The sequence below is a fragment of the Schistocerca piceifrons genome, chromosome 5 (assembly GCF_021461385.2).
Source record: "Schistocerca piceifrons isolate TAMUIC-IGC-003096 chromosome 5, iqSchPice1.1, whole genome shotgun sequence".
Lineage (NCBI taxonomy): Eukaryota > Metazoa > Arthropoda > Insecta > Orthoptera > Acrididae > Schistocerca > Schistocerca piceifrons.
The window spans coordinates 543,163,800-543,181,474 of record NC_060142.1 but is presented as its reverse complement, the minus strand read 5'-3'; the positions used below and the strand labels follow the sequence as shown (position 1 = coordinate 543,181,474).

General features: G+C 43.4%; 1 protein-coding gene across 1 annotated transcript in view; it reads left to right on the top strand.

Annotated features, from left to right (window-relative positions):
* Positions 1-17,675, top strand: part of LOC124799128 — a 739,238-nt gene that overhangs the window by 661,368 nt on the left and 60,195 nt on the right. The gene's annotated exons all lie outside the window — the stretch shown is intronic.

Below are 17,675 nucleotides of genomic sequence, written 5' to 3'. Positions count from 1 at the left end.
GGGTGGTTCATTTTATCTTCTGATGAATCTAATCTACGAGACATGGGGAGAAGCCTTACGTCGCGGTGTATTGCGCAAAAATATATGTAAATCACCATGCCTCCCACCACGAATTCCTCTCCTACATGACCCTCTTTACCTCACAGTAGGACGTGTACCATTCGTCCCCACGTATCTGTTAGATATATCCCATGCAGTTTTTACCCTCTACAGCTCCATTTAGTCCAGTGGAAGTTGTCTGCAGCTCGTGGTCTTGCGGTAGCGTTCTCGTTTCCTGCGCACGGCGTCCCGGGTTCGATTCCCGGCGGCGTCAGGGATTTTTTTCTACCTCATGATGACTGGGCGATGTGTGTCCTTCATCATCATTGACGCGCAAGTCGCCAAGTGGCGTCAACTAAAAAGGATTAGCAATACGGCAGCCGAACTTCCCCGCATGGGCCTCCCGGCCAACAGTGTCACACGATCATTTCATTCTTTTTTTGTTTCTTCATGTCTCATAACATGTTCCTTATCTCGCTAACTAAGCGAAGAATACCTGGACTGATAAGTCCACCTAACTATCAGCATTCTTCTGTAGCACCACGTCCCACATCCGAAACGCTTAGAGTCATTTCTCATGTTCACATGACTTGTGTGTGATTCGCTTTCGGACAATGCTGTGCACCAAACGTAAATTCTTACTAATTTATTCCTCAAATTAAGGCCTATGTTTGATGCTGGTAGGCTCATTTTGGCGGAGGATGCTCTCTGCCCCTGTGCTAGGCTGCTTGGTCCTTCAGTGCGCCGGCCGCGGTGGTCTCGCGGTTCTAGGCGCGAAGTCTGGAACCGTGAGACTGCTACGGTCGCAGGTTCGAATCCTGCCTCGGGCATGGATGTGTGTGATGTCCTTAGGTTGGTTAGGTTTAAGTAGTTCTAAGTTCTAGGGGACTGATGACCACAGCAGTTGAGTCCCATTGTGCTCACAGCCATTTGAACCTTCAGTGCCATTTTGCTTCCAAGATTGCAGAATTTCCATACTTCGTCGCACACATGGTCACTGCTTTTGATGTTACGTTCATCGTTAACATCTTTTCTACTGCTGCACATAACTTTCGTCTTTCTTGTGTTCACTCTTAATCCATAGTGTGTGCCCATTAGACCGTTCATTTCATTCAACATTTCCTGTATCCTCCTTCACTTTCACTAAGAATAGCAGTGTCATCAGCCATTCTTGTAATTTATTTAGTTCCCCCTTAAATTTTAGCTGTGCTCCTCGACCTCTGTTTTATTTGCGTCATTATTTCTTCGATGCATAGAGTAAACAATAGGGTAAAAAGACTGCATCTCCGTCTTACATTATTTTTAATCCGAACACTTCGTTCTTGATCTTCGATTATTATTGTTCCCTGTTGGTTGTTGTACATATCCAACATTATTCGTCTTTTTCCATAGCTTATTACTATTTTTCTCAGGGTTTCCAACATTTTACAGTGTCGAACGCTTTTCCTCCGTCTACAAATCTAGCGAAATCTAGCGACCGAGCCCTAATTTTTCTTAAGTCTTTCTTCCATTATCAATCACAAAGTCAGAACTGGCTGCCTGTTGCCCCTACGATTCCCAAAGCCAAAATGATCGTCATCTATCACCCCCTCAGTTTCCTTTTTCATTCTTCTGTAAGTTATTCTTGTCAACATCTTGGATGCATGAGACGTTAAGCCGACTGTACTATAGTCCTCATCCTCACCCACCCTTGATGTCTCAAGAATTATGTGCATGCTATTTTTCCGAAAGTGTTATGGTGTCTATAGTACCTTCGATTCTACATATTCTCTTTGTTGCCACTTTTCACAATGATTCTAGTAATTTCGAAGGCATATAATCTACCTCTTCTGCCTTAACTGATCTAGGTCTTCCACGATCTGTGAACCCTAATACTGGGTCCCCTATACCATTCATTTCGATTCCCATGTGTTCTTCCATCAAGGCGTCAGACAAGTAGCGAATTTCATTCTACTATTTCAGTCGGTCCGCTTTCTCCTCTGAGTTTAACAATGCAATTTCCACGTCGCTCTTAATGTTGCCGTCCTTGCTTTTAATTTCACCGAAGTTTGTTTTGGCTTTTCTATACGCCGAATCAGTCCTTCCGACGAGCAGCACTTTTCAATTTCTCCACATTTTTCATGCAACCGTTTGGCGTTGGCTTCGGCGCACTTGCACTTTATTTCAATCCTAAGTGACTTACGTTGCTGTAATCTTGTCTTTCCCTGAACTTTTCTATACTTTATTCTATCGTTGATCAACTGAATTATTTGTTCTGCCACTTAAAATTTCTTCGGAGTTTTCTTTCTCGTGGCAAAGTTTGTCTGTTCAAACTTCTGTGAGCGCGCTTTCTAGAGATGTCCATTCTTCAACTGAACTGCCTACTCTAGTACTCATTATCACAGTATCTACAGGATTAGAGAACTTCAAACGCATTTCACCATTCCCCTTTATTTCTTTAACCTCATCTTTCCACTTTGATTTTTCCATACGATTCTCATAGACTTTACTATACCTTTCAGCATTACCAAATTATGATCCAACTCTAATCTGCTCGTTGGAACCACTTACAATCAAATATCTCATTCCAGTATTTCTGGCTGACCATGTAATCCAGGTGGAATCTTTCTTAGTCTCCGGTCCTATTCCAAGCATACCTACTCCTCTTGTGATTTTTGAATTGTGTAGTCGCTAGTCCTGACATTTCTTACAGATGTCAGTTATTCTATCTCCTCTCTCGTTCCTACTACCGAGGTAGTATTCACCTTTAACTGTGTCTTCCATGACTTTCGGTACTACCACATACCAATACCCAATGACCATTAAGTTATGAAATCCCTTAACACGCTGATTTACCGGTTCACTGCCTTCATAATCTCTATCTGTTCATATTCTGCGTGAGATTTTGGCATATATACTTGTACTATTATTGCTGGCTTTGATTTGCTACCGGTTCTGACGTGTTCTGCCCTATCGCTGAAATGTTTATTCACTCTCTACCGTCCCTCTCTCTCCCATCCTTCTCATAACGAACCACATTTGCGTTATAACATTTTCTCAGGGTTTCCAACATTTTACAGTGTCGAACGCTTTTCCTCCGTCTACAAATTCTGTGTTCCTCTAACCAGAAAGCCGTGTCTTCTTTCATTTCACTTCAGTGACCCTGTCTATATCTAGACTCCGCCTTCCACTGCACTTTTCAAATTTTTCGACTTCCAACCACGTTCAAACTTGAGACATTGCACACGACTGCTCGTAGAATGTTAGATTTTCGTTAATTATTCATTCTTTTTCTGGTGGTTACCTTCTCCTTGGCAATCCCATTATCGAGATCCGAATAGGGGACTGATTCCGAGTCCTTTAACAATAGACAAATGATCAAGATACTTATCCAATTACAAGTCATTCTTGCTATGGATGTACATTTTGTGTCTCTAAAGCTGTGATCTCCGTTGCCTTTTGCATCCTCAAGTCGTTGATCATCACTGATTCTTTCGCCTTTTGTGGGCAGTTTCCCACCCAGAGGGGAAGAGGTAGCCTGCATGCTCCTCCGCTCTGTTTGACATGACCGGTGGTAGAGCGCGGGTGGCTCCTTATGCCGGAAGCCTTCAACAGCCCTTGCTGATAACTTTTATTCAGAATTTAAGCATTGACTTGCGTAGAACAAGGAACACAAGGCTTTTCGATTATTAGTCAAAGTCACTACGTCCTTCTTTTTATAACAATTATTCAACCCGTGAAACACTGCTGATTTATAAGCACCTTGTAGTATCTGTAGTTGCGGCAGCACAAATAATCTGTACGTGCATCTTATTATTTCGCTGCTGAAAATGGTCAGCCAATTCACGCCAGGAACAACGAGGCAGTTAAGGAAGGGCGGGCAGAGAGGGACGGGGGAAGTCGGTAGCCTTGCACTAAAATAAAGCGAAGACGATTTCACCCCCCAAAAAAGTTACGTCAAGTGTTCTCTCTAATGCAGAAAGGTTTGTTCCCTTTCGTTATAAGTAGCGACTAGTAAGCAGGTGGTACTGTTCTCGCTCATAAACGTGATGGCGCTACTAATTTCAGTAAAATCCTCCCAACTCATCAGGTCTGATGCTCTATGAATAGTTATGTACTATGGTTTACTCATTGGTAACCAGCTGTCCTATGGTACAGAGGGCTAAGATATTGCTATGTCGTCATGCAGTAACTTGTAAATTCTTTCTGTACAAAGAAATGAATTTTCTTATTGTCAAGTCAAAACCATACCGTCGAAGTAACTAATTTAGAATTATTTCGTTCTATGTATAAGACCATTTGTCTTTTTTTCCTTCCAATAACTCGCTTCATGTGAAGCCATGTAATGGAATAAACACTTTGGAAGCATTACTTTTATTGCTACACACTTGGTTCAAAAAATTATTCAAATGGCTCTAAGCACTATGGGACTTAACATCTGAGGTCTTCAGGCCGCAAAATTAGAACTAAACCTAACTAACCTAAGAACATCACACACATCCATGCCCGAGGCAGGATTCGAACCTGCGATCGTGGCAGCAGCGCGGTTCCGGGCTGAAGCGCCGAGAACCGCTCGGCGTCAGCTACCGGCCCTTGTTTGTTGAAATCGTGTGAACTACTTGTAGTTTAGAAAAATCTTTTGATTATAACCATCCTTTCGCAACGTATTCATTATGTTTAGTGGATTTTACCTAAATATGCCACCTTCTACAGAAGAGATTGAGCTACGACGATCGTTAAACGTGCCTTGCTGTCTATATTTCTCAGTAAGGTAAACAAACTGATATGGTGAAAGGTATTTCCCATGGTAGCAACTGCAAGGAGCAGAGAAGCGGTAGGTACGGCGCTGCAACAGAGTAACATTTTAATACAACTGTTCTCATTCAATAAGCCTCATTCAAATCTAATACTGTGTAATAACGGGCTCCTCTGAACCACGTAAAGCATTTGTGGAAATCCGTTAATAGAACTGATTCTTGTGATTCTAGCACAACCTTCTGGTTCAAGGCCCGATAATCTACTACACCATCGGTATCCCTTGCCTTCTTCTTCTTTTTTTAGAAAAAGAAAAAGAAAAATAACTAGGAACCGCATAAAGCGAAGTGGAGGGTCTAATAACTCCATCCTCTAGCAACTGACTGATGATCTGTTTTAACTCTAATCATACAATGAAGGCTTTCACGACCGGATGTTTCAGCTGCTGAGAATTCTTCCGGGTTGTATGGCCGTGGTCCATAGAACCCTTGAATCTCTGAAGTTCCGTTCAAAGCTACGTTGGACATCTTCGGAGGTGCTCATGGTTGTGCTGAGTCTTGCCGACGGCCTTGGACGAAACGTCAGGGATTGAAAAGTTCCATGGACCACGGCCATACAACCCGGAAGAATTCACAGCAGCTGTTTTAACTCTCGAATCTTGATCTTGGGCGGAGTCAGACGATAGTGCGATTGCCTTCTTGGCACGTGATCCATTAGCTTGTTGGTGACGCCCAACCGGTCTTTCAAAGCATCAGAAATCTGCTTTAGTTCTATTGGCCCTCTTATAATTGCACAGCATGTACTTCTTCTGCGGGTGAAATTTAAAGAGAAAATTTATTCCAGCATAATCCAAAATGCATGGCGTCTTGACTATACAATCACAACCCAAAGTAACACTTGAAGACGAGCTGCTAGATACCATGAACTCTAACGAACAATACAAATCATGAATTTTTACTTGAACCCGCACCTTGCTTAGCAACAGTAAACTTTCCCTACTCACTGTACGACATTTCTTACTAAAGGTTTGCTAGAGAGGAAAGCTACAAATAGACCTATGTCTCTAGCACCAATGATAATCCATTAAGGAACAAATATTCCCAGAATCCAATAAACTGCACACCGATTCGTGGACTCGCGACTGATAGCGGTGCAAATGAATGGTAGGCCGCGGTTCAGCGCCATGATTTTATTACAACCCTTCGAAAGCCCACCGCTTCGCCAGTGCCGTCAGCTGTTCTTAAGATCGCTTATCCGAAATTAACAGTCGCGAGCCATATTCTGATTACATCCAAAACAATTCCCCGCGTGAAAAGAAACTTACCTTTTTCGTTCCGTCCACAGGCTCACTGGACTTGCCACTACAGAGTCGTACTCCGCTTTCGTCCCTTTTCCATCATTAAAGCGAAAACTCCACAGAGCGGCTACTAACTGATCAAGTTCCACAAAATTCTGAGGCTTTACCATGAAAATCACCCGCGAGTCGTCTGCCAGACGTATGCTTTCAAAATATTATTATTAGTGTCACTTTCTGTAGTTCCCAAACAAAGCGCAATCCTAGCTCTTTGGATATCATCCTCGCAATGAACTAAACTTTCGATGCCTCCATGAACTCTAAAATAATACGAATTTATCATCTCATTGTTACACCTGCTGTAGAGGTTTCGATGAAAAATTAGGCTACGCAATCCCTCAAGGGAGACCTGGTCGCGGATAATTTGCTCCACTCAGTCTACCGCTAGCGAGAGTATAAATCACCTGAAACATCTGAAGGTGCGAAAAATGAAGGACGTTCACTTGCCGCTATCACCGTCTCCATATTCGACTCAATTGGCCAAACTCCTACTTCCTAAAATACTCTAGCAATCGGACTGGGAAACTTATTGAAGCAACGCCGCAGTCCCAAGTCATCACCTTCCGCCACAGTCCTGCATAACACCGTCTTCCGATCCTTTCTGCATATACGACAACCATTTGGTCATGATCTGAAGTTTCACCAGTCTTCCACGCAGTGTTTCTAGAGTTGGAATTTGTTTCCTATCCGTATTGATTTGAAACAAATCTTGCATACGGTTAGCCAAGTGGCTTAACTTTGCTTCAATACTCAATACTTGCTTAAGAGAAGGCAGCTGTCCTGCAAAAACTTAATATTGACTTTCACAGCGGAGAGGTATTCGCCGGCCGCTGTGGCCGAGCGGTTCTAGGCGCTTCAGTCTGGAACCGCGTTACCGCTACGGTCACAGGTTCGAATCCTCCCTCGGGCGTGGATGTGTGTGATGTCCTTAGGTTATTTAGGTTTAAGTAGTTCTAAGTTCTAGGGACTGATGACCTCAGAAGTTAAGTCCCATAGTGCTCAGAGCCATTTGAGCCATTTGGAGAGGTATTCGGAACACAGTTTAGCAGCCGCAGCTACCTCGCTACATCCTGCTTACATAGCTGTAATGGGCAGCAAAGCGTCCCGCAACCTTTGCGCTAGTTCCGTCACGCTTACCTCAGCTACTGGGGCCATTATTCGCAGTTCGTGTTAAGACATTCCTTTTTTAAATGAGAGATGCCAATAGCTCCTCGGGAGGCCATGCTTGGCAGTAGAATAACTTGCAACACAACGTAAAGAACAGCACAAACATTAAAACTCAACTGCTTTAATTTCCTTAGTTTGCCAAATTTCCCTTGGATTTGCATTTATGCAACCACGCTCTTGCTACCATTAATATGATGAAGGATGTTTACTATGGTAGCAACTTTGTGGAGAAGAGAAGTGGTAGGTATTGGGCTTCAGTAGAGGGTTTCAATATAATAACTGTCTCTATTTGCAGAGGTCTTCACAAAGGAGTTTTGGCACAATCTTCGAAAGAAACATATTCTATTTAATTTACTACAGTTTAAACCAAGCGCTCTAAAACAATCATAAATTGAAATTAAATAAATTATATAAAAAATCTTCAACATTAAGGTTACAGGTTGAACTAAGCAATTACAATTATCAAAGCAGTTTTAAAACAAATAAAAAATACGCTTCAATTACATCTTTAAATATTCGGTTACTAGCAAGTCTGACAGACAGACATGTTTCAAAAACAATAATAATTCATTACCATCTACCCTGCAGCAAGGACCCCTAATCAACACACAAATTAAGATCGACTCCGTACAAGTGGTGTGGGTGACTTACAGATTACGAATACCACCGGCGTCATTGGGCCACTTGACTACAATGTACAGAAAGAAAAGTTACACACTCTTGAATACAGAAGAAATATAACTACACAACGGACATTAAAACATGAAAAGCATGCAAGAATAATTACTTGTTAAGCCGTGCTTAGAAATACACTGAACTTAATGGTTTGAAGGCACGCACGTACTCAGTTTACGTAACATCAGTGCCTATTTGACTCGTATTTTACATTAATACAATGCAGGAAACTAACCACAGTACAAACTGGTTTCACCACAAGGAAAGCTGTTTAAAATTAAAGGAATTTTATCCATAGTGGATGCTGTAGAACTCTGTGACTGTTCCTTTATGGGGTGTAGAAAAATATCCGCTACCAGTCACAATAAAAGGTTATTTATTTGTCACACGACCAGTTTCGGGCTTGCGCCCATCCTCGGTGTTTATACTTTCATGTACATGTTCATACTGCTGGAGATCACTGTATAAATACAAAAAAAAAATTATTTGTTGGTGACTAAACAGATACAAGTGGGACAATTGTGAGTGGCAAGGCTGCATTTGACGAAAATATATCTGTACTTACATAAAGATGAAGCACCATTATTATATTTACGCTGTGGTTACAGTTTTGCCACTTAGTGACACAGTTATTATCATTTTCACGTCCATATTTCAGTTTTACCAAGTTTAGCTACATATTTGACTATTACGATGTGCACTCGTGAAATACACTGTATTTACATACAAACATGAGGGCTGTGGTCAAAGAACTTAGACGTAGCAGATGTAAAGATGTTTCTCATACAGAAACATGTAGGTTATGGTCAAAGAACTTAGCCACAGGAAGTGCAAGGGTGTTGCACATATAGAAACTTTAAAAGCTATTATATACTGCGAAGTTTTTTGATACACATTATGAAATTTTTTTATCCACATTTTGGTTGGAGAACTTAGATCTAGGAAGTACAATGATGTTATATATACGAAATTACTAAAAGCTATTACAAATTATTATTATTTTTTGTATTTATACAGTGATCTCCAGCAGTATGAACATGTACATGAATGTATTGGGTGATCAAAAAGTCAGTGTAAGTTTGAAAACGTAATAAACCACGGAATAATGTAGATAGAGAGGTAAAAATTGACACACCTGCTTGGAATGACATGGGGCTTTATTAGAAACAAAGTTCACAAAATGTCCAACAGATGGCGCTGGACAGCAAAACGTCAGTAACTGCTACCGTGACGGGTGAGAGGTACGCCGATATGTTACAGAATCGCATCATCCCCAGCCTGGCTGATAAAAACCTGCTGGAACGTACGATGTCTATGCAGGATGGCGCTCCGCCCCATATTGCTAGACGTGTGAAAGATCTCTTTCGCGCGTCGTTTGGTGATGATCGTGTGCTCAGCCGCCACTTTCGTCATGCTTGGCCCCCCAGGTCCCCAGACCTCAGTCCGTGCGATTATTGGCTTTGGGGTTACCTGAAGTCGTAAATGTATCGTGATCGACCGACATCTCTAGGGATGCAGAAAGACAACATCCGTCGCCAATGCCTCACCATAACTCCGGACATGCTTTACAGTGCTGTTCACAAAATTATTCCTCGACTGCAGCTATTGTTGAGGAATGATGGTGGACATATTGAGCATTTCCTGTAAAGAACATCATCTTTGCTTTGTCTTACTTTGTTATGCTAATTATTGCTATTCTGATCAAATGAAGCGCCATCTGTAGGACATTTTTGAACTTTTGTATTTTTTTGGTTCTACTAAAACCCCATGTCATTCCAAGCATGTGTGTCAATTTGTACCTCTCTATCTACATTATTCCGTGATTTATTCAGTTTTCAAATTTATACTGACTTTTTGATCACTCAGTATAAACACCCAAGGATGGGCGCAAGCCCCAAACCGGTCGTGTGACAAATAAATAACCTTTTATTGTGACTGGTAGGGGATATTTTTCTACATTGATTAAAATTGTTTAACAGGAGTAGTTCTAACATCGCCAAAACGCGACCAGGGACAGTACAGTCAAAATGAGATGGCCCTAAATCTAAAGTGAATACACCCCAACAACCTGAAGCCTAATTTAAACCTTTCCTGGCAGAAATCTTCAACGCAGGTGCCGTAACACGCTTCCGGACGACGCTGCTCGGCTACCACCGTTCATCGTGGTGCACCATAGCACGGTAAAGAACAGGCGCAACCCGTCCAGTGCAGTGTCTCGTGCTCTGCCCTCTCCCAAACCAAGGAGAGTACCAAAGTGCTCTAGCGCAAGAAACGGCGAAGAGAACCTCACTCTCCCTCCGTCGTGCTGCGTAAAATCCTCACTTTTCCCATCACTTCGCTGAGATCGGGCGTTCTGCCGGTGGTAGTAATAGACTGAAAGTCATTGAGTGAAACAGAAGTAAATAACTTCCGGGAATTCAGCAGGTAACACTTTCAGCGACCGCCGATATTTCGGCGGGAGAACACCCCGCCATTTTCAGGGCAAACTGCAACGGACAGGCGGCGTAGATGCAAATTTAATACCTCGGTTCTCGGATAGAAGCAGGAAAGATAACACACACACACACTGAACACTAGTGCCACCAAAGATGACCAAAGTCAGAGCTATCGATAGTGAGACTACGAATTCGTAGGTGAGGCAGCATTGACTCTGTTCCTCTGTTTTTTGACAAGGGAGAGAGCCGGATTCCAAACAGAGTTTAAACAGAAACCTCCATCCCTGTTAACGAGGTTGCTCGCTAATTTAATCTCAACTGCCTCCCTAATGACACTGTCCCAATAGATGGACGTGCATGCCAGTATCTCGGTGTTATTATATAACATGGGGTGCCCAGTATCCAAGCAATGTTCGGCAATAGCAGATCTATTTGGCTGCTGTAATCGTGTGTGCCGTTTATGCTCAGTACATCTGTCCTCCACGGTCCTGATAGTTTGACCAATATATGCCATGCCGCTGCTACAAGGAATACGATATACACCCGCCTTACGCAGTCCAAGATCATCCTTAACGGAACTCAAAAGTGCTCTAATTTTAGATGGAGGTCGGAAAACACATTTCACATCGTATTTCCGTAAAATACGACCGATCTTATTGGACGTGCTTCCTATGTAAGGCAAAAAGGCAGTAGACTTAGGTGTTGACTCAGAATTATCATCAATCACCCGATGTACAGTTGGTCGATAGCGCAACGCACGTTCAATCTGTCTATCACTATAACCATTTTGACGAAATGTAACTTCAAGATGGGACAGCTCAGCTGGCAAAGTCTCAGTGTCAGAGACGACATGTGCCCTGTGTACCAAGGTACGAAGTACCCCTTCACGCTGAGCCGAATGGTGACAACTATTAGCTTGTAAGTACAAGTCGGTGTGAGTACGTTTCCTGTAGACTGCATGTCCCAATGATCCATCATCCTTCCTCCTAACCAACACGTCGAGAAAGGGAAGGCTACCATCCTCTTCCACCTCCATCGTAAAACGAATGTTCGGGTGGATCGAGTTCAGATGTTCTAGAAAGACATTCAAATTCTCCCTACCGTGAGGCCAAACAACGAAGGTATCGTCAACGTATCTAAAGAAACAGGCGGGTTTTAAAAACAGAGGAACAGAGTCAATGCTACCTCACCTACGAATTCATAGTCTCACTATCGATAGCTCTGACTTTGGTCATCTTTGGTGGCACTAGTGTTCAGTGTGTGTGTGTGTTATCTTTCCTGCTTCTATCCGAGAATCGAGGTATTAAATTTGCATGTACGCCGCCTGTCCGTTGCAGTTTGCCTTGAAAATGGCGGGGTGTTCTCCCGCCGAAATATCGGCGGTCGCTGAAAGTGTTACCTGGCTGAATTCCCGGAAGCTATTTGAAAGTTGTATACGCCAGGAGAAACTCAGGTCTCACAAAACAGAAGTAATATCCGGTGTTCCCCAAGGAAGTTTCATAGGCCCTCTATTGTTCCTGATCCATGTTGACGATATAGGAGACAATCTGCGTAGCCGTCTTGGATTGTTTGCAGGTGATACTGTCATTCACCGTTTTGTAAAGTCATCAGATGATAAAAACGACTTGCAAAATGATTTAGAACAGATATCTTTAAGTTGCGATAAGTGGCAATTGACCCTGAATAAGGAAAAGTGTGAAGTTATTCACATGAGTGTTAAAAGAAATCAGCTAAATTTCGATTACGCGGTAAGTCACACAAATCTGAAGGCTATAAATTCAACTAAATACTTAGGGATTACAATTACAAATAACCTAAATTGGAAGGATCACATAGAGAATATTGCGGGTAGAGCAAACCAAAGACTACGTTTCATTGGCAGAACACTTAGAAGGTGCAACAGGTCTACTAAAGAGACTGCTTACAGCACGCTTGTCCACCCTATTCTGTAGTATTGCTGTACGGTGTGGGATCCGCATCAGATGGGACTGACGGATGACATCGAAAAAGTGCAAAGAAGGGCAGCTCGTTTTGTATTATCGCGAAATAGGGGAGATAGTGTCACAGAGACATGATGCGTGAATTGGAGTGGCAGTCATTAAAACAAAGAGGATTTCCGTTGCTACAGGATCTTCTCACGAAATTTCAATCACCAGTTTTCTCCTCCGATTGCGAAAACATTCTGTTGACACCCACCTACATAGGGAGAAATGATCGTCACGATAAAATAAGAGAAATCAGGGCTCGCAAAGAAAAATTTAAGTGCTCGTTTTTTCCCGCGTGTCGTTCGGGAGTGGAGCGGTAGAGAGACAGCTTGAAGGTGGTTCATTGAACCCTCTGCCAGGCGCTTTATTGTGAATAGCAGAGTAATCACGTAGATGTAGATGGTCCGCGTATTCGCAGCAGGATATTTAGACTCCTCAACTCGACATGTTCATCAAGTTTTCCGTGAGGCTCGTGGAACACCTGACGAAGACGTATTGTTGCATCGTCAAAATATCCTGCTTGGAAGACGCGAACTACCGGTAGAACACCCGATCTCAACGAGGTAACATCGAATTGCAGGGAAAGACTAACATTACACTCGCTTTTCCTCTTCGCGCACTCCCTATGGGACCGCGGCAAATACCACCACGCCGCGCTGAACAACACCATGTTAGACAGATCTCATCAGGTATCGACAGGAATCGGCGCACGGTTGGAAAACCTTATTTAATTATCAGCGTTCTCAGAACATTTCGTATTAACAAAATATTCTACAGCGAAATACACTCCTGGAAATTGAAATAAGAACACCGTGAATTCATTGTCCCAGGAAGGGGAAACTTTATTGACACATTCCTGGGGTCAGATACATCACATGATCACACTGACAGAACCACAGGCACATAGACACAGGCAACAGAGCATGCACAATGTCGGCACTAGTACAGTGTATATCCACCTTTCGCAGCAATGCAGGCTGCTATTCTCTCATGGAGACGATCGTAGAGATGCTGGATGTAGTCCTGTGGAACGGCTTGCCATGCCATTTCCACCTGGCGCCTCAGTTGGACCAGCGTTCGTGCTGGACGTGCAGACCGCGTGAGACGACGCTTCATCCAGTCCCAAACATGCTCAATGGGGGACAGATCCGGAGATCTTGCTGGCCAGGGTAGTTGACTTACACCTTCTAGAGCACGTTGGGTGGCGCGGGATACATGCGGACGTGCATTGTCCTGTTGGAACAGCAAGTTCCCTTGCCGGTCTAGGAACGGTAGAACGATGGGTTCGATGACGGTTTGGATGTACCGTGCACTATTCAGTGTCCCCTCGACGATCACCAGTGGTGTACGGCCAGTGTAGGAGATCGCTCCCCACACCATGATGCCGGGTGTTGGCCCTGTGTGCCTCGGTCGTATGCAGTCCTGATTGTGGCGCTCACCTGCACGGCGCCAAACACGCATACGACCATCATTGGCACCAAGGCAGAAGCGACTCTCATCGCTGAAGACGACACGTCTCCATTCGTCCCTCCATTCACGCCTGTCGCGACACCACTGGAGGCGGGCTGCACGATGTTGGGGCGTGAGCGGAAGACGGCCTAACGGTGTGCGGGATCGTAGCCCAGCTTCATGGAGACGGTTGCGAATGGTCCTCGCCGATACCCCAGGAGCAACAGTATCCCTAATTTGCTGGGAAGTGGCGGTGCGGTCCCCTACGGCACTGCATAGGATCCTACGGTCTTGGCGTGCATCCGTGCGTCGCTGCGGTCCGGTCCCAGGTCGACGGGCACTTGCACCTTCCGACGACCACTGGCGACAACATCGATGTACTGTGGAGACCTCACGCCCCACGTGTTGAGCAATTCGGCGGTACGTCCACCCGGCCTCCCGCATGCCCACTATACGCCCTCGCTCAAAGTCCGTCAACTGCACATACGGTTCACGTCCACGCTGTCGCGGCATGCTACCAGTGTTAAAGACTGCGATGGAGCTCCGTATGCCACGGCAAACTGGCTGACACTGACGGCGGCGGTGCACAAATGCTGCGCAGCTAGCGCCATTCGACGGCCAACACCGCGGTTCCTGGTGTGTCCGCTGTGCCGTGCGTGTGATCATTGCTTGTACAGCCCTCTCGCAGTGTCCGGAGCAAGTATGGTAGGTCTGACACACCGGTGTCAATGTGTTCTTTTTTCCATTTCCAGGAGTGTAGATCCAGAGCGTATAGTGTCTGACTTTAATTGCATCATTTGTAATAATGACAACCGTTGGGTAATATAACGTAAGTTCAGCCCACACTTATGACTAGCAGCACAAATCACAGCGGAGAGGGCCTGATTGGACACAGATATGATTAAAAACCAGCCAAGATCGCATAGAATATTTTTTATTTAAGACAACCATTTTCAACAGACTATGCTGTCATCTTCAGGTCTTAAAATCTTTTGTTGTAAAACATGTTCATTTTACGCTGACCTCACGAATGAGATGTCAAGTGGGTAAAGTCAGCACATTATAAAATGTTTATCACCACTACAATATCTAAAAACATAAAGCACCTTGCCTAACAGGCTATGTCCGTATATATACTGCTCGCAGCTGCTTGTTAATGATACAAACTCAGTACACAGTAGCACATCTGTTTACATATGCATTCTAAACTGTTTAGAATATGTCCAACAGATTTAAAGAGTTGTGCTATTGCGTACCGAATTTGTATGATGTAACAAGCAACTGCGAGCAAGATGTATATGGACATAGCCTGTTGCGCAGTGTGCTTTACATTTTTAAATATTTTAGCGATGACAAACCTTTTATAATGTGCATTTTTATCCACTTGACATCATCTGCGTGAGGTCAGCGTAAAAGGAACATGTTTTACAACAAAAGATTTTAAGACCTGAAGATGAGAGCATAGTCTGCTGAAACCGGTTGTCTTAAATTTTTTTAAAAAAATTATGTGATCTTAGCTGTTGAATGGTTTTTGAAACCATTACACAGATCGCCCTTTAGTTTTCTCAAAACGAGAAAATTCATCCGCAGCAGCTTTAACCTGAATACTGATCCCACTAATACCTTACCTGCAACGACCATCTTACTTGAAACTACAAACTCTTTCCAACTTGTCTTTATTTCAGAGATAATCGCTAGGTACCAAATCTCCACCCCACCCTACGTAATTCCAGTAAAATACGCCACCTCACCTACTCCTATAACTATAATGCAGTTAAATATCATTGAAGCTCCCTTCAACAGTTTCATCAGCACCCCCCTCCCCCTCTCATTTCCACCCAGATTCCACCTTCGTGTTCTCCTACATCCACTCTCACTTTCTTTCTTCATGGCTAGATACCCTTGTCTCTTCTTTCTTTCATTCTGTCCAGTGCACGCATTACAAAAAGTTTCCCGAACCATCATAATGTTCCACAACAAACTCGTTCCTCCACTTCACGCCCTTAAATCAGCTCCCACGTCGTCTCACAATTTGACCTCCCACCTGGAGACCCTATTCCTCCCAACCATAAACCCTTCAAGCCAGAAAATCGCCATTATTCTTCACACGATGGGCACATCAGCAACAGCAACAGCAGCAGGAACACCTCAGCACCAAGAAATTCACCACTACGCCCACAGTAAGTTTCTCCGTTTTAGGGTCATCTTGTAGCACTACTTTTAAAAAACGTTATGTGAGTGCTGTAGGTACTCTTCCCTCTTTAATATGCAAGAGTTAAAATACTGAAGTTACTAGTAAATTTTCAATTAGATGAAGGAATTTCTTATTATTATTCGGATTACCAGCTATATCGTACAACTAGAGATGCCAGTTGTAAACTACTTCACTAGATTTTCTCCTAGTTCTACTTTCATACCCCTAAGTTTGACATTTACTACAACAGAAAGCAGCAATTTTGCAAAGAATTACGGGTCTGCTGGTTTGTATGTCTCGGGCAGAGGAAATGAGCACCAATTTAGGAAGTTAAATGAATGTCGACTTTGCCGGACGAAGCACCCAGGGCGCGTCCACAGCTTTTTGCACCATGTGGAGGCGTCTTGCTGGCTGTGGGTGGTGCTCGCCCTTGACTTGTGTAAGCGGACAGTCAGGGCTGGTTTCTTCAGGTTACCCTCACTTGACTTGACAGCTAGAGCCAGGAGGTAATGGAAAAGTCACCAAAAGAAAAATTCTGAGCGAAACTGTAAGCCCGCCAACGTCCTGTTCTCAAGCAGCAACAGCTTAGTTCCTCAGTCCACGTCTCGGTCACCCGGCCACGAGAACTTTATTAAGAGCCGCACCACCAAGTGAACTGCTTTTCCACATGTGGTCAGCCTATCTCGCTATTCGTTTGCTTTTTGTATGCCCTGCACCCTCAGTACCCATTCGGACCTAGACAGGTTAGTCCTGTGCAAAAGCAATGGTTTTTCTGTGTACCATGCAAAACATGTGTCCGTGTGTGTTTTCTCCAACGTATTTTTTCGTTCACATTTAAGGCAGCCTAGTTCCTCTACTGCATGTTGCGTTAATCTAGATTACGCGTTTCTCGTAATCCCAATTCCACCTTGCTTACACCGTCAGAAGCGGTAATAGACTCCTTTGTTTCTCTTGTAAATGAAAACTTTCGTATTGCATGTTGGCAGACGGGACGAGACTGCCTGTCCTTTATACGCCACAACCAGTGTGAAAACCGTTATCATCAAATGCACAGGACGCGAGCACCTCCTGCAAGCTGACACAGGTGTCTATATTGCTTGTAAAAGTTTTAACGCCGTTTCGTTCTGACATCAGGATAATCTACAACTATACTTATAGCACGCTCAATAATTCCACATTAACACATTTTGCCTTTTTGTTTCAATCCTTAATGTTTCTAAAATTTTGAAAAAAAAAAAGGAAATGAAAGCGTCGGGACCAACTTTTCTGCGGCAAGATCACCTCCAATAAACTAATTATTGTATTTTCGTTTCACCAGATTCATTAAATCAGTTTTTAGTGTCCTGTGCTTTTCTATTATCTCAATATTGTTCCATTCTACATCTTGCTTTCCTTTTTACTTCAGCAATATCGATCCTTCGTTTGGCTTTCATTTTGACTTGGAATCTGTCTTTCTTTTCTTTGCTTTTTTTTTGTAGTTTCATCTGTGAGCATATTTTCTGTGATTTGGGGTTATCTTGGATAAATTTGGTTATTTCTTTGTTGTGGAAGTAGCCAAAAACTTTTTCTGAGGTTGTCTCCATAAAATAACATTTCATTGTGCCTCAGACTTTTCCGGTAATTTGCTAAAGGTTTCATTTTTG